Here is a 20703-nt window from a genome sequence, read left to right on the forward strand (position 1 = left end):
ACTAAACTTGTCACCTACCTTCCCTCCTTTGGGACGACTCCCCCCATTGTTAGGGCAGAGACATGCGCATCGTCATTATATACAGATCTCTGGTGTAATTGGGAAGGTGCACATTGCACAGGATTGAAGGAGACTAGACCAAAAATACATGAGAACAAGCGGTCATTAACATTCATAAAAACAAAAAACATGATTTTTTGAGAAACAGGCCTTTGGAATATTATGTAAAATGTTTTATTTGAATTACACTGAACAAAAATATAAAAGTAATATGTAACAATTTCTAAGATTTTACTGAGTGACAGTTCATATAAGGAAGTCAATTTAAATAGACTAAGTACGCCCTAATCTATGGATTTCACATGACTGGGAATACAGATACAGGTGAAGTCGAAAGTTTACATACCTTATCCAAATGCATTTTTTCACAATTCCTGACATTTAATCATAGTAAAAATTCCCTGTCTTATGTCAGTTATGATCACCATTTTATTTTAAGAATGTGAAATGTGGAGTAATAGTAGAGTCTTTTATTTCTTTATTCACATTCCCAGTGGGTCAGAAGTTTACATGCACTCAATTAGTATTTGGTAGCATTACCTTTACATTGTTTAACTTGGGTCAAATGGGTAGCCTTCCACATTCTTCCGTTGCTCGCCTCCTTGCTCGCACACGCTTTATCAGTTCTGCCCACACATTTTCTATGGGATTGAGGGCAGGGCACTCCAATACCTTGACTTTCTTGTCCTTAAGCCATTTTGCCACAACTTTAGAAGTATGCTTGGGGTCATTGCCAATTTGGAAGACCCATTTGCGACCAAGCTTTAACTTCCTGACTGATGTCTTGAGATGTTGCTTCAATATATCCACATAATTTTCCTCCCTCATGATGCCATCTATTCTGTGAACTGCACCAGTCCCTTCTGCAGCAAAGCACCCCCACAACATGATGCTGCCGCCCCCGTGCTTCATGGTTGGGATGGTGTTCTTCGGCTTGCAAGCCTCCCCCTTTTTCCTCCAAACAAAACGATGGTCATTATGGCCAAATAGTTCTATTTTTGTTTCATCAGACTAGAGGACATTTCTCCAAAAAGTGCAATCTTTGTCCCCGTGTGCAGTTGCACACCGTAGTCTGGCTTTTTTATGGAGGTTTTGGAGCAGTGGCTTCTTCCTTGCTGTGCGTCCTTTCAGGTTTTCGATTTATAGGACTAGTTTTACTGTGGACATAGATACTTTCGTGCCTGTTTCCTCCAGCATCTCCACAAGGTCCTTTGCTGTTGTTCTGGGATTGATTTGCACTTTTCGCACCAAAGTACTTTCATCTCTAGGAGACAGAACGCATCTCCTTCCTGAGTGGTATGTCGCCTGCGTGGTCCCATGGTGTTTATACTTGCGTACTATTGTTTGTACCTTCAGGCGTTTGGAATTTGCTCCCAAGGATGAACCAGACTTGTGGAGGTCTACAATTTGTTTTCTGATGTCTTGGCTGATGACTTGATTTTCTCATGATTTCAAGCAAGTAGGCACTGAGTTTGAAGGTAGGCCTTGAAATATATCCACAGATATACCTCCAATAGGCTAATTGACATAATTTGAGTCAATCAGAAGCTTCTAAAGCAATGACATAATTTTTGGAATTTTCCAAGCTGTTTAAAGGCACAGACAACTTAGTCTATGTAAACTTCTGACCCACTGGAATTGATACAGTGAGATTATCATCTGTAAACAATTGTTGGAAAAATTACTTGTCATGCACGAAGTAGATGTCCTAACCGATTTGCCAAAACTATAGTTTGTTAACAATACATTTTTTGGTGTGGTTGAAAAATCTGTTTTAATGACTCCAACCTAAGTGTATGTAAACTTCTGACTTCAACTGTACCTTAAGAACAAGGTTTGGGATCAGAAAACCAGTCATTGTCTCGTGTGACCACCATTTGCTTCATGCATCGAGACACATCTCCTTCGCATAGTTGACCAAGCTGTTGATTGTGGCCTGTAGAATGTGGGTCCAACTCCTCTTCAATGGCTGTGCGAAGTTACTGGTTATTGGCGGGTACTGGAACATAATGTTGTACACATCAACCCAGAGCATCCCAAACATGCTCAATGTGTGGCATGTCTGAGTGTATGCAGGCCATGGACATTTTAAGCTTGCAGGAATTGTGTACCAATCTTTGCGTCATTGGGCCATGCATTATCCTGCTGAAACATAAGGTGATGGGGGCAGATGAATGGTACGATATGCCACACTTGTCAGGTGGATGGATTTTTGTGGCAAAGGTGAAATGCTCACTAACAGGGATGTAAATACATTTGTGCCCAAAATTGGAGAAATACGCCTTTTGCGCTTATGTAACATTTCTGGGATCTTATTTCAGATGATGAAACATGGGATCAACACTTTACATGTTGCATTTCTATTTTTGTACAGTGTAATTCAATATATTGTCAAAAAGTGTGTTTTAATCAGTTATTTGGTGATGGGACTATATTTAGTGTAGTTTTATCTAAAAAGATAAAGTCCTCCCCTTCCTCCACTGGTAGAAAGAACAAATCATCCTCTTGCCAGACACACAATATATATGTTTATGCTATTTTATTACACAGCTCACACTGTGCTTGGCATTAAATCTAATGCAGAACGGTATGGCGCCTGAGAAACAAAACCACCAGAATTGCTTATGAGTAAAAATTGCCTTTTGGCCTCGATTCCTACTGCACAGTGTAATCCTTCCTGTTCTTGAACTGGCCAGACATGAAGTGGACAAAATGGTGAACTGATTAGGAGTCTGTTAATCCTACAGTGCTGTAGTCCACTATACAGACTTAATGCTTGTTACAAAGGTCTTAGTGGGCTGTGTGTCTGCCACAACAGGGGTCATCGTCTGGGCACACGTGTAATTGTATTGGCCAGTTTTTGTCTTGACTTCTGCCCTTTGTGGCCAACCAAGGTCACCTTGGCCATTTGCCACTTTCCAGTTGTTGCAATACCAGAAACCTTTGCCAGATGCCCACCCATCACTTATTGGCTCATGATTTAGATAAGTTACTCTAGCGCTGGTGACAGGATACATGCTGACGGTATCTCCTCTCACTCTCAAATGCCTTTTAGTATCTTTGAATGATCAATGTCAAAACAAACACTGGGACAAAATCCTTGCTCATCCTTCATCTCTCTGCCTACTTGCTTAAAGATTTCAATTTGTGTTCTGTTTATGCTAAACTAGGGCATAGATTGGTAGCCCCACTATCTTATAATAGTCTGCTTTCCCTTACTTTATATAATCAATTCTGCTTTCCCACTTTATTATAGAATGTAAGGGAAAGCTCATCAGTTTTTGCATCAAGAGTCACTCTTCCCAGACAATGTAAAGGGCTTTGAGACCTAGTCTAAATGAATTAATCTATCTTGTCTATCCATATGTTAACATGGGCAAAGTGCTGTAGCTGCTGTGCTGGGGATGCTGTTACTGCTTGACATGTGAACAGAGAGAGCTGATTCATAGCCCTTTATGACAAAAGTTATCCCTTTAGAAGAAGATCCAATATGGCGTAGCAGTCGGACGTGTATTTTGTCCCCGTGTATATATAGTTTTCTTCGTATATATTTGAATCTCTCTTTCCATCTACAGACTGAATATACTCTCCTACAACCCGCCTCACCCAATGTGGTACGGATTTGCTATTTTTATACTTTAGAACCGGAACCCCCATCAGCGCTAGCCATCTAACTAGCTACTAGCTAGTAGTCAGTTAGCCACTGCTAGCGGTCCTCCCTACTCTTCTACATTTGCACACACTGTACATAGATTTTTCTATTGTGTTATTGACTGTATGTTTTGTTTATCCCATGTGTAACTCTGTTGTTTTTGTCCCACTGCTTTGCTTTATCTTGGCCAGGTCGCAGTTGTAAATGAGAACTTGTTCTCAACTGGCCAACCTGGTTAAATAAAGGTGAAATAAAAATGACATAAGCAAGAACAGCTGTCTTTATTCATGGAGGCCATTGTCAAACAAAACATCTCAAAGCGTGGCCAACGGGTAATTGTGACTGGCTTGAGTCTCATGCAGGAAAAATCAACAAGGTTTTGACATTTTATTGAATTAAACAACTGGATAATGAAAATATATGCCTACATCGCTTATTGTTGTTGGAGTTATGCTCCTTTGCAAAATGTAAAACTATGAAGTCCACTTCTGAGTAATCTGCCTTTTAACATTTTGTTTTTAAATTGTCTTCAAATTGCCTACCCTTGTTATTTAGACTCCAATTGCAGTAACTAAGCACAACATTGTTATTTTATGAGCAATGACAAATCCTGACTTGTTCCTGCGGTCCTGATGATTTCATGTGCCCTGCACAGTAGATTGGAATTGTGGGTTTCAAATAGGTGCAGTGTGTCCCTCTATCTGTGTAATTGGTCCCTGAGGGATTGTCTGACCTGTGGCTGGTCACGTATCCAAGACCCTGCCCCTCTTCTGCCTATCAAAGAAAAATGTCCGTTGCTCGCCAGCTTGATCCTAATCCAATTCTGCCTTAAATGTCCGAGAGGTTTTTTTCCTCCCCTTTCCCTCTTTTGGGAAAAAGGGTCATTATCTCTGGTAGAGCCTTGCCTCGACTGGACTTCCGGCTAGATCATTTCTAAACGGCTCAAGCCTCGGCTACCAGACTGGCAACCTCAAGATTAGCCTGCCACTCTTTCCTCACACTGTGCACCATTGTCTTTACAAGCCAGCTTCTTACAACATTTACTTCTGAGATTGACTTGCTTGAAGGCTTGGCAGTATGCTATTGCTCATTTCTGACCTGTTGCCTGTATCTGTTAGATAATGTGCCATATTCTTGTAATGACGACATCTCCATGTCAAAATGTTTGATTTTGAGTGCCTCTGACATCACTTAAAGATTCCCTCCCATTGTACTTTTAGTTCAAAGGTGAGGAAGCATATGTGATGCACTGTAAATTGCATGATGTATTACAAGGCATAATTTTTTCCAGTGACATATATTGTGATAGACCTAGTTCTGGCTAATTGACTGGCTTGACCTCAAACTGCCATCCATCGCCAGGTTTCTCCCAAATGGCCTGGAATCTCCTTTGCATTTAAACTGTTCCTGCTGAGAACAAATGCTTTGCATAACTCATCTTGTAATCATTAATATTCATATTGCCTATGTGGTACATACATTGTTGATGCCATTTGGCCTAACAGCTAAGAATGTTGTCTTGCATAATACCATATTAGTGGTGCTTTTTCCTGGAAGATGTTTTGTGCTCTACTTCAGAATAACATTGAATGTTTCTTTTATTTAACGAGACCTGTTGCTGTCTCCCTGCCTTAAGGGCAATGTGTACTACAGAGTTGAACAGCAGCTGCTCTAATATTATGCCCTCTGCTGTAGGGCTGTGCACTATACTGTCTTGTACAATATACTGGTATTGATACACGGACCGGTTTGGGTTTTTACTTTACCTTGTGTAACTGTATTTCCAATGTTTGGTTTGTTAAATGTGATAGGCCACTCCTCTGTGTGTAACATCTGTTTTTATACTTCATAGTTTACTCTGCTACTTGAGTCTCTGCCTCTTTCCGGACACACCAAGCCCTTCCCACAATCACTCAAGAAGTGCAGTTGTTGCTTGACCATGAGACCACTTGCCGTTCATTCTTCAGTCTGCATGGTCAATGCAGCAGATGCAACAAGATGTTGATGACAACGATGCTGCTATCCACTTTGCTTCTTAATATAGGGGGTGTTCACTCACTGCTCTAGAATGTAGAGAAAAACAGGGACATTCTAAAGGGTGCTATGAAATGATCAAAACTTAGGGCAAAAACTGTCATTATAAATTGCATACGATTAATAATGACATTGTTCTCTACAGTAGTATAACCTTAATATACTTGTAATTTATTGTGTTGATGAAATAGGAAAGTGATTTTACTGTGACCATTACTAGTTTAGACTGCCACTCTTGGTTTTCTCTCTTCCATATTTAGTATTGGGAGTTGGTACTGTTTTTCCTCGTCTATTCAGCTCCCTGATGGTCTGGAGGTAGAAGCTATTAGCCTCTGTTAGTTTCAGCCATGATGCTCCTGTATTGGCCTTGTCCGAGTGATGGAAGCAGGGAGAACAGGCCATGGCTCGGGTGGATAAGGTCCCTGCTGATCTTCTTGGCCTTAGTGCGACACCTGGTGTTGAAGGTGTCCTGGAGGCCAGGCACTGTGCACTTAATGGTGCGTTCGACTGTAGAGCCTTGCGGTCTGCGTTGGAGTTGTCGTCCCAGGCTGTGATGCTACCCGATGGTATGCAATCTGGTGCTCGTGTAGAACACTGAGGGCCCTCTGAGACGGGCCAATTTTCTTTTGAGTCTCAAGGTTAGGGTCGTTGTCGTGTCTTTACCACAGTGTCCATGTGTTTTGAAGATTTCAGCTCCTCTGAGAAGTACGCCGAGGAACTTGACATTTTTGATAGTCCCCATGGTGGCCGCATAAAGGATGTGGGCGTGTCCAGCCTGGTTCATCCTGAAGTCCACAATCAGCTCCTTTTTTGTTTTGCTGACATTGGAGAGGGTCCTCACTGTGAGAGGGTCCAATTAAGATCTTTCAGAGCATTTTTGGTGCCTGCGTGTATGCAGCCATGGTGATAATCCCTGAAATCTCTCGAAGGTAAAAAGGGTGACATTTGATGACCAAGTATTCCAAGTCGGTAGAGCAGAAGTTCTCAAGGTCCTGTACATTTCCCCTGTCGCGCCCTCTTTCTATACGCTCAATGAACTGTAAAACCTGCTGGTTGGGTATAATTCATTTGGATGTCTCAAGAAAACCCAGTCTCAGAAAAACAGAGTGTTGCAGAATCTGATGTCCCTCTGGAAGGAGATTCTCGCTCTGATTTTATTTATTCACTGATTTAAGTTTCTACGTTTATTCACTGATTGAACATTGGCGAGTAGTATGCTCTGTAATAGAGGAAAATTATAGAAACACTAGAAAAGTAGAAACCTGCAATCTATTGTAGGAGCTCGAGGCGAGGCGCCATCCGTCGGTGTCATCTTAGCATGTTTATAGGAGCAATTAGGGTTAAGTGCCTTGCTCAAGGGGACATCGGCAGATTTTTTTCCCCTCGCCTAGTTGTCTTGGTGATTTGAACCTGCAATCTTTCGGTTATTGGCCTAATGCTCTTAACCGCTAGGTTACCTGCCCACTATTATATTACTATAGAATTGGAATCATGGATATAGAATGATTATTCTAACAGTTTACCCATGTGTTTTGATCTAAATCGCAAGTCAAATCGCAATTGCAATATTTGGTTAAAAATAAGGCTTCTATTTTATTTATTTTTCCCATATCAGTGTTGCCAAATATTTTTTATGGAAAGTAGCTGTTGGTTGCTCCATTTGTCGCATGCACATTAAATCATTTTTTTGTTATGCTTACATGCTGACAAGACTGGGCGTGTGCCAATGTGAGCATGTTGATTTTCTCCATCCATAGCAGACGTGATCAGGACACGCAGGTTGAGATATCAAAACAAACTCTGAGCCACCTATATAATAATTTGGGAACACGACGAAACTAAATGTATTTATTTATGCATTGCCCATTTTTGTATTTTTTACAAATAAATTCACTTCACTAGCTGCAGCGGGGAGAGGACAGAGGCTAGAGCAGAGATGGTCGGAGAGAGGTAGGTGGGAGAAGGGGCCAAGTGATCGGTGCGCACACGGCAGGTGGCGCAGGCGGAACCTCGAGGGGGCAGAACAACTCTGCACACAAGCAGGGAAGTCGCTGGGGCAACCTTAAAAAGTAGCTGAATTTGTCGCAATACTCTTATACCAATAAAAGTCGCTGCGGCGGTCTGAACTCGCTAAATCTACTTGGCAACACTGAATATCATGCAGCCCTACCTGGCAGTGTGGGAATGATCTCGAATGAGTGCAGCAAATGCACACATTGCTAAAAATAGAAATGTTACTTGAGGTTTGATTGATCAGTGTAAAACAGTTGCCACCATCCTTTTTCTTAGTCAATATCACTTTCTGAGTCAAAGCCGAGATCTACTGCTCAGATTTTTAAACATGACTTAAAATGTAAACCAATGCAACATTAACCAATAGAAACAGCAGCTCTTTGCTGGTCGTTGAGTCTCTCTCTAGTCATGGTTTGGAAATCTCACAGTATCAACTTTGCAGTGCGTTCCAGGCTTCTTTTTGCAGTCTATGGCTCGAGGAAACAGCTCAGACCACCATCTCTGCACATTCTGATTGTCCAGCGGTAGGCCTATAGATGCACTTGATTTGCTCTCTGGGCCGAGTAGGCAGAGTTCTTCTTTCAGACACTTTAAATGGTTCAAAATTGGAACACTTTGACTTCCCAGCACTAGGGCTGCGGAGTCAAGTGCACCTACTGCCAGCGGCACAAAAAAAAATAAATAGGAACACATTTTACAGAAATGTTTGGTGATCAACTAGGAATGCCTTGGAGATCAACCAGTTGGTGACCACTAGTGTAAAACAATAAGAATGGAGAAAGCCCCATTTGAAATCACTTAGAATTTTCCACCCTAGGGTCGTGCACTACTCTTTTGTTTTATTTATTTATATAAAATATGTACCCCTTTTTCTCCATTTTGTGATATCCAATTTGTTGTTAGTCTTGGCCCATCGCTGCAACTCCCGTACGGACTCGGGAGAGGCAATGGTCGAGACCCATGCGACCTCCTAAACACGACCGTGCCAAGCCGCACTGCTTCTTGACACACTGCTCTCTTAACCCGGAATCCAGACGCACCAATGTGTCGGAGGAACCATCATACAACTGGCGACCATGTCAGCATGCATGTGCCAGGCCTGCCACAGAAGTCGCTAGAGCACCATGGGTCAAGGACTTCCCGGCCAGCCAAACCCTCCCCTATCCCGGACACCCCCGTGGCAATTGTGCGTCGCCTCATGGGTATCCTGGTTGTGTCCGACAGCCCGGGATTGGACCCGGATCGGTAGTGACGCCTCAAGCACTGCAGTGCCTTAGACCGCTGTGCCACTCAGGAGTCTCCATGAAGCGAATTTAGAACACGTTGCTAGAAGAGCACTTAAAAGGAAGAGTATTCTAAGCATGTAGTCAAACAAACATTTTTATTCATTAAGGAATAAATTGTAGTTTAATCCCTCATTGGTATGAAAACATTGCTGAAATCTGAAATCATACATTCATCCTCTCCCAGCTCATGTTCCATATTTCTTGTGCACTGCAATTTCCTATTTTATGATCCACATCCAATGTGAATTTGTGGACATTTTTGTAAATGTCCTCTTCAGATGCCTGTATGATTCTCAAATATGACCAAAGAGGGGGTTTAATAATAAAGGAGACTAGAGGTAGGATATACTTATTATGCAATCGCCTTTTTTTGCAAATGTATTAAAAACAAATACTTTATTTACATAAGGATTCAGACCCTTCGCTATAAGACTTGAAATTGAGCTCCGGTGCATCCTGTTTCTATTGATCATCCTTGATGTTTCTACAACTTGATTGGAGTCCACCTGTAGTAAAGTCAATTGATTGGACATGATTTGGAAAGGCACACACCTGTCTATATAAGGTCCCACAGTTGACAGTGCATGTCAGAGCAAAAACCAAGCCGTGAGATCGAAGGAATTGTCCGTAAATCTCAGAGACAGGATTGTGTCGAGGCACAGATCTGGGGAAGGGTACCAAAACATTTCTGCAGCATTGAAGGTCCCCAAGAACACAACTGAGCAATCAGGGGAGAAGGGTTTCGGTCAGTGACCAAGAACCCGATGGGCACTCTGACACAGCTCTATAGTTCCTCAATGGAGATGGTTATACTTCTGGAAGGTTCTCCCATCTCTACAGCACTCCACCAATCAGGCCTTTATGGTAGAGTGGCCAGATGTAAGCCACTCCTCAGTAAAAGGCACATGACAACCCGCTTGGAGTTTTCCAAACGGCACCTAAAGAATCTCAGACCATGAGAAACAAGATTCTCTGGTCTGATAAAACCAAGATTGAACTCTTTGGCCTGAATGCCAAGCATCACGTCTGGAGGAAACCTGGCACCATCCCTACTGTGAAGCATGGTGTTGGCAGCCTCATGCTCTGGGTTTTTTCTTTCAGCGACAGAGACTTGGAGACTAGTCAGGATCGAGGGAAAGATGAATGGAGCAAAGTACAGAGATCCTTGATGAAGAACTGCTCCAGAACGCTCAGGACCTCTGAGCCCTAATGGAAGTTCACCTTCCATTAGGGCAATGACCCTAAGCACATAATCAAGACAATGCTGGAGTGGCTTCGGGACAGGACTCTGAATGTCCTTGAGTGGCCCAGCCAGAGCCCGGACTTGAACTGGATCGAACATCTCTGGAGAGACCTGAAAATAGCTGTGTAGTGACACTCCCCATCCAACCTGACAGAGCATGAGAGGATCAGTAAAGAATGGGAGAAACTCCCCAAATACAAGCATGCCAAGCTTGTAGCGTCATACCCAAGATTTGAGGCCGTAATCACTGCCAAAGGTGCTTCAACAAAGTACTGAGTATAGGATCTGAGTACTTATGTAAATGTGATATTTCCTTTTTTTATATTTAATACATTTGCACAAATTTCAAAAATCAGTATTTGCTTTGTCACTATGGGTTATTGTATGTGCATTGATGGGGGGGGCAAATTAATCAATTTTAGAATAATGCTGTGGAAAAAGTCAAGGGGTTTGAATACTTTTGGAATACACTAATTTGAAAAGGAGGTTGCTGAGCTTTGGTGTTGTGGTATTTAGCTGGCGTTCCCTCAGCTCTTGAACTGTGCTGCAATCTGTTTCCAGATTTGGAGGTTGTTTTTGGTGTGCCTAATCTGGACTGCCAGGCTTCCTCCTGTCACATTAGGTACCATTGTGTAGACCTATTTCTGGCCTAATCCCCTATATGTAATGAACTTAATTAACCTAAGCTTGTTTTCATCAGGTCATTTGCATGTTGCCCAGGTCAGGCACAGACTCGTGGTGGTGAGTCTAGTGAATTAGTAATTACATGGGCGTGACCCAATTTGCAAACAAGGAGAGGGGTGGGGGACTACCCATTTGTGTACTTTGTCATGTTCCTTTAAGTGCGACATGATACAAAGGGACAATTCTGTGGCATCAGTTGGTGGTTAGTGGTAGTTCTGGGGGCTTTACTTAGTATTAGTATGCTGAAGCAGCAGTTGGTGGTTAGTGGTAGTCCTGGGGGATTTACTTAGTATTAGTATGCTGAAGCAGCAGTTGGTGGTTAGTGGTAGTCCTGGGGGCTTTACTTAGTATTAGTATGCTGAAGCAGCAGTTAGTGGTAGTCCTGGGGGCTTTAGTTAGTATTAGTATGCTGAAGCAGCAGTTGGTGGTTAGTGGTAGTTCTGGGGGCTTTACTTAGTATTAGTATGCTGAAGCAGCAGTTAGTGGTAGTCCTGGGGGCTTTACTTAGTATTAGTATGCTGAAGCAGCAGTTGGTGGTTAGTGGTAGTTCTGGGGGCTTTACTTAGTATTAGTATGCTGAAGCAGCAGTTGGTGGTTAGTGGTAGTTCTGGGGGCTTTACTTAGTATTAGTATGCTGAAGCAGCAGTTAGTGGTAGTCCTGGGGGCTTTAGTTAGTATTAGTATGCTGAAGCAGCAGTTGGTGGTTAGTGGTAGTCCTGGGGGCTTTACTTAGTATTAGTATGCTGAAGCAGCAGTTGGTGGTTAGTGGTAGTCCTGGGGGCTTTACTTAGTATTAGTATGCTGAAGCAGCAGATGGTGCGTTAGTGGTAGTCCTGGGGGCTTTACTTAGTATTAGTATGCTGAAGCAGCAGATGGTGCGTTAGTGGTAGTCCTGGGGGCTTTAGTTAGTATTAGTATGCTGAAGCAGCAGTTGGTGGTTAGTGGTAGTCCTGGGGGCTTTAGTTAGTATTAGTATGCTGAAGCAGCAGATGGTACGTTAGTGGTAGTCCGGGGGGCTTTACTTAGTATTAGTATGCTGAAGCAGCAGTTGGTGGTTAGTGGTAGTCCGGGGGGCTTTACTTAGTATTAGTATGCTGAAGCAGCAGATGGTGCGTTAGTGGTAGTCCGGGGGGCTTTACTTAGTATTAGTATGCTGAAGCAGCAGATGGTGCGTTAGTGGTAGTCCGGGGGGCTTTACTTAGTATTAGTATGCTGAAGCAGCAGTTGGTGGTTAGTGGTAGTCCTGGGGGCTTTACTTAGTATTAGTATGCTGAAGCAGCAGTTGGTGGTTAGTGGTAGTCCGGGGGGCTTTACTTAGTATTAGTATGCTGAAGCAGCAGTTAGTGGTAGTCCTGGGGGCTTTACTTAGTATTAGTATGCTGAAGCAGCAGTTGGTGGTTAGTGGTAGTTCTGGGGGCTTTACTTAGTATTAGTATGCTGAAGCAGCAGTTGGTGGTTAGTGGTAGTCCGGGGGGCTTTACTTAGTATTAGTATGCTGAAGCAGCAGTTGGTGGTTAGTGGTAGTCCGGGGGGCTTTACTTAGTATTAGTATGCTGAAGCAGCAGTTGGTGGTTAGTGGTAGTCCTGGGGGCTTTACTTAGTATTAGTATGCTGAAGCAGCAGATGGTGGTTAGTGGTAGTCCGGGGGGCTTTACTTAGTATTAGTATGCTGAAGCAGCAGATGGTGCGTTAGTGGTAGTCCTGGGGGCTTTACTTAGTATTAGTATGCTGAAGCAGCAGATGGTGGTTAGTGGTAGTCCTGGAGGCTTTACTTAGTATTAGTATGCTGAAGCAGCAGTTAGTGGTAGTCCTGGGGGCTTTACTTAGTATTAGTATGCTGAAGCAGCAGATGGTGGTTAGTGGTAGTCCTGGAGGCTTTACTTAGTATTAGTATGCTGAAGCAGCAGTTAGTGGTAGTCCTGGGGGCTTTACTTAGTATTAGTATGCTGAAGCAGCAGATGGTGGTTAGTGGTAGTCCTGGAGGCTTTACTTAGTATTAGTATGCTGAAGCAGCAGATGGTGCGTTAGTGGTAGTCCTGGGGGCTTTACTTAGTATTAGTATGCTGAAGCAGCAGTTGGTGGTTAGTGGTAGTCCGGGGGGCTTTACTTAGTATTAGTATGCTGAAGCAGCAGATGGTGGTTAGTGGTAGTCCTGGAGGCTTTGTCTGTCCCATTGGGTAACTAATGACTTGTTTGAAGTGTGCACTAATCCAGTATTTGTTTGCCTTCACTGAACAGCTCAAGTTATCATGTGATCTGTTAGACATTTGTTTAATTGCTTTATTGTACATTTGTTGGATTTACATCAGTGTCTCACCTTGTATTGTTTTCATGCTGGTGCACATGGGTAGCCTATTACCAAGGCCCTGTTTTGGTAGAGGGTATGTCAGCTGTGTTTTGTCTATACCTTACCGAAGGTTAATTAAAGCGCTATAAGTCACAACTTGCTGACGTGTGGCACAATGTTCACATTCCCTGCTTGTCAAAAGCCATCAAGATCAGTGTAGTAAGTAGCTTGTTGCCACACTGGGAGTAACTGTTTTACCCAACTACAAGTTTTTGTCACATGCACAAGTACAGTGAAATTCCTTTCATCAATAACAATGTAATACTAAAAATAACAAGGTGGAACAGAAACTAAAAGAACATGATAAAGTAATTAAACTTACTTTATACAGGGTCAGTTCCAGTACATATTTACAATGTGCAGGAATACTGGACATGTACAGTACCAGTCAAAAGTTTGGACACCTACTCATTCAAGAGGTTTTTCTTTATTTTTACTGTTTTCTACATTGTAGAATAATAGTGAAGAGATCAAAACTATGAAACAACACATGGAATCATGTAGTAACCAAATAAGTGTTAAATCAAAATATGTTTAATATTTGAGATTCTTGCCTTGATGACAGCTTTGCACACTCTTGGCATTCTCTCAACCAGTTTCATGAGGAATGCTTTTCCAACAGTCTTGAAGGAGTTTCCACATATGCTGAGGACTTGTTGGCTACTTTTCCTTCACTCTGTGGTCCACCTCATCACAAACATCTCAATTGGGTTGAGGTTGGGTGATTGTGGAGGCCAGATCATCTAATGCAGCACTCTCCTTCTTAGTCAAATAGCTTTTGCACAGCCTGGTGACGTGTTTTGGGTCATTGTCCTGTTGAAAAACAAATGATAGTCCCACTAAGCTCAAACCAGATGGGATGGCGTATCGCTGCAGAATGCTGTTGATATCCATGCTGGTTGTGTGCCTTGGATTCTAAATAAATCACTGACCGTGTCACCAGCAAAGCACCATCACACCACAACCTCCATGCTTCACGGTGGGAATCGCACATGCGGAGATCATCCGTTCACCTACTCTGCGTCTCACAAAGACACTGCTGTTGGAACTAAATATTTACTCATCAGACCAAAGGACAAATTTCCACCAGTCTGGTGTCCATTGCTCGTGTTTCTTGGCCCAAGCAAGTCTCTTCTTATTGTTGTCCTTTCGTAGTGGTTTCTTTTCAGCAATTCGACCATGAATGCCTGATTCATGCAGTCTCCTCTGAACAGTTGATATTGAAATGTGTCTGTTAATTGAACTATGTGAAGCATTTATTTGGGATGCAATCTGATATGCAGTTAATTGCCCATTTTTAAGGCTGGTAACTCTAATGAACTTATCCTCTGCAGCAGAGGTAACTCTGGGTCTTCCTTTCCTGTGGCGGTCCTCGTGAGCCATTTTCATCTAAGCCGCTTGATGGTTTTTGTGACTGCACTTGAAGAAACTATAAAAGTTCTTGACATTTTCCAGATTGACTGACCTTTGTCTTAAAGTAATGGGCTGTGTTTGCTTATTTTATCTGTTCTTGCCCAAATATGACCTTGGTCTTTTACCAAATAGGGTTATCTTCTGTATACTACCCCTAACTTGCCACAACACAACTGATTGGCTCAAACGTATTAAGAAGGAAAGAAATTCCACAAATTAACCTCTAACAAGGCACACCTGTTAACTTCTCTAGGGTAGGGGGCACTATTTTCATCTCTGCATGAAAAGTTTGCCCAAAGTAAACTGCCGGCTACTCAGGCCCAGAAGCTAGGATATGCATATAGGATAGAAAACACTCAAGGTTCCAAAACTGTTAAAATAATGCCTGTGAGCATAACAGAACTGTTTTGGCAGGCGAAATCCTGAGAAAGTAGGATTTTGTAAATATTTTTTTTTGTTTTCTATTCAATGCCATTACAGTATCCATTTGACTTAAGACTTAAATTGCAGTTCCTATGCCTTCCACTAGGAAGGATTACTGAAAACTCGTGAACAAAACAGAGATTTCTGGATATAAAGAGTTTATTTTGAACAAAACAAACATTTTATTGAATAAACGAATGTCTTCTGAGTGTAACCATATGAAGATCATCAAAGTTAAGTGATTCATTTTATCTCTATTTCTGACTTTTGTAACTCTTCTACTTGTCTGGTTACTGCTTGTAATGATTTGTCTGCTGGGCGACGTTCTCAAATAATCGCATGGTATGCTTTCGCCGTAAAGCCTTTTTGAAATCTGACACTGTGGTTGGATTCACAAGAAGTTCATCTTTAAACCTATGTATAACACTTGTATGTTTTCAGAATTTTTATAATCAGTATTTCTGTTTTTGAATTTGGCGCTCTGCAATTTCACTGGATGTTGGTCAGGTGGGACGCTACCATCCCACGTACCCTAGAGACGTTAATTGAAATGCATTCTAGGTGACTTCCTCATGAAGATGGTTGAGAGGATGCCAAGAGTGTGCAAATCTGTCATCAAGGCAAAGGGTGGCTACTTTGAAGAATCTGAAATCTCAAATACATCTTTATTTGTTTATTTTTTTGATTACTACATGATTCCAAATGTGTTATTTCATAGTTTTATTTATTTATTGTTTAATTATAGCCTAGGCCTACTCAACTTGTAACGCCTAGCCTCGTTGGAAAAACCTTTGAGTCAAGTCGGCCTACATTTGCAGCAACATCCACTGAAATGGATGCATCTCCATTCCACACCAACAGAATACCCCAATATCCAGGGGTCTTTATTTTCCAAATCCTTTAAGCTTTGAGAACTACCCTCGAATTGAAAAATCCACTTTTTTATTTTTGTAACATGATTAGGTTAGGTGAGTATTGCCCTGAAGAAGCCTACACTTGTGACTTGGGGCCCGCCAGATAACAATAGTGAAATCAGTCCTCTGTTTCTTCTGTTAAACAACATCCTCAGGATATAGCTTGAAATATCACCGTCTGTAGTTGGCAGTTACTTTTAGACTTGGTGAGGCGCTAGGTCCTTGGGTGGGATCCTAAGGCAACTTTGTATACAGGAAGTGCAGGAACATTTGAAAGGCTATCTGATAAACACTGATTTCCTATTTCCAAGAGCAAGGCTTTTTTTCTGACCATTAATACTGTTGATTTGTAGTAATCTACATACTAAGTAATTGCACTAAATAACAGATGCCCTCATGTTATATGTCTTAATTCATTGTGGCACAAGAATGGACCATTACCCTGCCAGGACGTCACACTGACACATAGTCTAGTAGACCTAGTATTAAATGTCTCTTGGTCATGGGAGCTCCTGTATCCATGTCAACCAAATGACACTCACACTTTAACCAAATACACCATTAGCATACAATGAGTAAAAATGTTTTTAACCCCCTAGAGTCAATGTCCATGCCCCCGCATAAATCTAATTAGCATAATAAAAACATCGGCATAACAATCTGTTTAAGCTAGAGATGTTTTTTTTGCTTTGGATGCATCTCAATCCACTGCATCCGCCAATATCACACTTTCGCATCTGCGGTGAAAGAGCTAGAGTGGTGTTTGTCAGACCACGAGACATCCTGAAAATCGGTCTTCTCACGAAACTGTGTGTAGTGTCCGAACGGTTTGGCCTACAAACTATTACGACCACTATGTTCGATGTACTAAATCTGTTATTCAATGCGTTTGTATGGGCTGAATCAGTAATTCCCCAAAACATGTTTTATCAAATGTTTTAGGTACTTAACTTTAAGGGGTCTTTTAAAAATTCAAAATCAAATAGCTAAATGATCCTTGGTATGACCTTACAGCAATTCCATATAGCTTAGTAGAACCCCTCCCCCGACTAAGACGGGGCTTAGAGACTGGGTTAAAGACAGAAGTGCCATTGTCTCTTAATACTGACGGTAAATAGGTGACAATTATACCTTCAGAGGTGAAACAGACTGGAGACTGGTGAGAGATTCATCTCCATTATCACTGGAACGTTGAAGCAATGTTGGTGACTCACAGCTCCATTACTGGTGAAACGTTCAAGGAACGTTGACTCTGTCATCTGGTTACTAACAAAGACGTTTCGCCTCTGGCCTGCTCCCAGATGACTGGGGACATGTTGTCCCTGCACAAATAACCCCCAGATATCAAGGCCCCTCTTGAATCACACTAAACACATGGCTCGTGACGAGGGGAAGTAACCTTGACTCGGAAGATAGACCCATTGAAATGCCCCTATGTACTGCTAGAGAGCTACAAATGCATTTATTCAGTGTTGGTGTTCAGGATTTGCTGTGTGTGTGGCTTGTGGGAGTGGTTTAGGAGAGGTGTGTGTGTGTGGCGTTATTTGCGAGGGTGACTCATGTGTGCATTCCTTCTCTAAAGAATAGAAATGCCCAGTTGTGAGCAGTCGATACTGCATATCATAAAGGATATCTCGATTTACAAGTCCTTCTAAACCCCCCCGTCATTGAAAATCCATCAAGATGAGAGCGGAGCTCACCTCTCATCAATCTAAAGATGTCACCATTTGCCACCTTAGATTTACTACCCCCCATAATTCCATGCTCACCTGGTGAGGGGGGAGAATTTACACCATTGGAGCCCAAAATATTCCCCCCTAATGAAAGCCATGCTCATGGCAAAGCCGTTTTGACTGGTTGTTCCCTAGTAACCGGGGCACGATATCATCATAATCCATGGCTGGAATTACCTTTCAGAGAATGCTGAGGGGAGAAATTGTAAGGAGATTGATTATTGGTTTCCATAAATACCTAAGTGTAGGCCTGAAAATATGCACTGGCGGATATGTTGAGGATTAATGGCCACAGGAGCAGAGAGAAGGGCTGATTTTAAAGCAGCACTGTATCGAAGCCCATTAGAGCCAGACCTGACTTGCTATTATCATCCCAACTACTTATGATTCATGACCGTGCCCCCCAGCCCTGCCATGCTTGTATATTTAATTAGACAGAAAAACAATACAATACATTTTGGCATATTTTTTTCCCATACAGCAAATCATTTGTTTGGTCAAATTCACAGTTAATATAATTCTACCCATTTTGCTTCATTTTGGGGTGGATTGTCATAAATTGCACTTTATAGGATGTTCTGTAACTTTGATTACCCCGCACCTCTTTTGAAGGCTTTGTTTGGGCGGGATGGAGCGTATTTCATTTTGCCCGACAGTTGGCTTTGTTCCTGGCTGGGACCTGCTACAACTTGGTTGAATGACAGTGCTGAATTATCCTTTTGTTGAGTGTTCAGAGTCCACGGTTAAATCCATACGGGGCCATTGTGGTTCGGTTAGAGGGTTGGAGTCGAGGGGCAATGGTGGTTGCATTTATGAAGCATGATAAGAGGTTGTGGACAAAGTCATGGTTGGTTATACGGTTAACAGTATCTGGTCAGAAGTTGTGGCTAGAAGCTGTGAAATTGCTAAGAAGAGTCATGGTGATTGTTTGAATGCGAGTCAGATTGCTGTTAGTCCAGGTGATTGTGGTCAGAATAGTTGAACTTGGAGGGTGTGTGGTGAGGTCATTGGGGTTTGGTCAACACTTATCCTTGTGTAGCACCATTTTTTACCTGTAATGTTTGAATAGCCTGCTGTGGTTAGTTAAGCGGAAACTCTTTTTGTTCTAGTTTCAATGTTTTGATTGGCTAATTCATGGCTAACTTTGATGTATTGCCATGTCTAACCATGCTTGCATTATTGTGATCTATAGTTACTCACAACTCACGCCCTGCTCAAAGCATAAAATGCAGTGCTAATTAGATGACTGTTGAGATCCTGTATCGATGTCGCTTGATTCATGTTGTGTGGATAACGTTAAAATAACACCAGACTGAAGGCCTGCGGGCAAATTAATGCTCATTTAGCGTAGACCGTTTGGTTCTTTTGCACCCAGAGGCATAGCAGGGTTACAATGTCGTGTCCTCACAATGCATAATCTGATATTCAGTGCCGCGTCCACATGTTGCATTACTCAACATGGATACACTTTTCGCTGGTATTATACCAAATTGCTTGCGCCATTTTTCTTATCCCAATGAAAAGCTGTTTCAGAAGTGATTTATTTCCTTCAGGATTTTCAATTTTCCCTCAAACATCCCCGAACATTCTTACCAGCCCCCCCCCCCCCCCATCCCCCACACTCCCTGTCCCCATAATTCCGCTATCTATACATAGTCTTAGGCGTAACATTGCCGTTTCCCCACATTCCCCCAAAATAACATTGTTAAAAGTTTGCTCACAAACGAGATTGTCGCTGCCATCTTGATTACCGCTCTGAGGATTCAACCTGAGGAAAGGTAAACATCCTCATGAATTATGCATACATCTATTTACCACGTCAATTATTCAGAAGATATCAGTTGCTTGGTTTTTGCCAGGGGGTTGTAGTTTGTGGAGAAAAAAACACTACAATAACAGTGGCTGAATTTAGCTCCCTTAACAAGAAAAGAATTGCACATTTTATGAGTTTTGTCAGTACCTTGTGATATTGTACATGGAATTGTCTTGACTGTTTTCAATAAGAATAATTCAGTAATAGTAGTTCTTACAAAAATAACTAGCCTACTTATGCAGAATATTACTCTATGCTGACGACAACCTTTGCAAATATGCAACTAACCCCAATAGAATGTTTATGTAATGTGCCAATTTCCCCACCATGGAGCCAAAGGAGTGATTCTACAGAAAGTTATACCAGCACAGGCAGAAATCCGGCCTCATCCCCTAGTTGCCTACCTGAGGGTCTGACAGGTTAACAGTGAAGCCATCTTATCAGATTCTTACACATTAACAAGTGATTAGCCGTGTTGATAACTGAAGCTCCTCTGGTTACTTTACCTCAGACACGTTTCAAGCCAGCAGCTTATTGCTGTTATCTTGTTATGAGCTCATGTTTAAGATTGTGATAAATGAGTTCAGTCTCATTTAGGTAGTATTGACTACAGCCAGGTATTACTACTGTAGCTGGAATACTGTAGGTTATAAGTTTGCCTTAGAAACGGGCCCCATTTATTGTTCACTCACTTGGGTTTGGAAATAACGATCTGTAACGAAGCACAGTGAGGGTACTATTTCATAGTTTTGACGCCGCACCCCCTCACCCTGCTCATAACCAACAATAATGACTCTAATAAGGACCTCCGCACGTGACGTGGCCTGAAGGCTCCTGCCTCAACAGCCGTGCTCACCGAACCGCCCTACAGTCAATATGCATATTCATAAGGTCAGTGCTTCCAAATGTCTATTTTTTTGGTACTTAATTTTTAAAATATATTTTCAATATATATTTTTAAACTTCTCTGGTTTTCCATGCTCTGATGAATGAATGCAGTGTAATGGTGAAATGTAACAGTCCTGAGCCTTTTTTGAAGCTTACATTGAATGTTAGCAGTGTGTTAGTGACCACTGCACTAGCTATCA

At 42.1% G+C, this 20703-nt stretch overlaps 1 protein-coding gene across 35 annotated transcripts in view; it reads left to right on the forward strand.

Moving 5' to 3' along the window:
• rapgef2b (Rap guanine nucleotide exchange factor 2b) overlaps window positions 1–20703 on the forward strand; it is a 153556-nt gene that overhangs the window by 14048 nt on the left and 118805 nt on the right. The window lies entirely within an intron of this gene.

Source organism: Oncorhynchus mykiss, chromosome 14, assembly GCF_057628025.1.
Source record: "Oncorhynchus mykiss isolate SJ-2025 chromosome 14, ASM5762802v1, whole genome shotgun sequence".
Classification (NCBI taxonomy): Eukaryota; Metazoa; Chordata; class Actinopteri; order Salmoniformes; family Salmonidae; genus Oncorhynchus; species Oncorhynchus mykiss.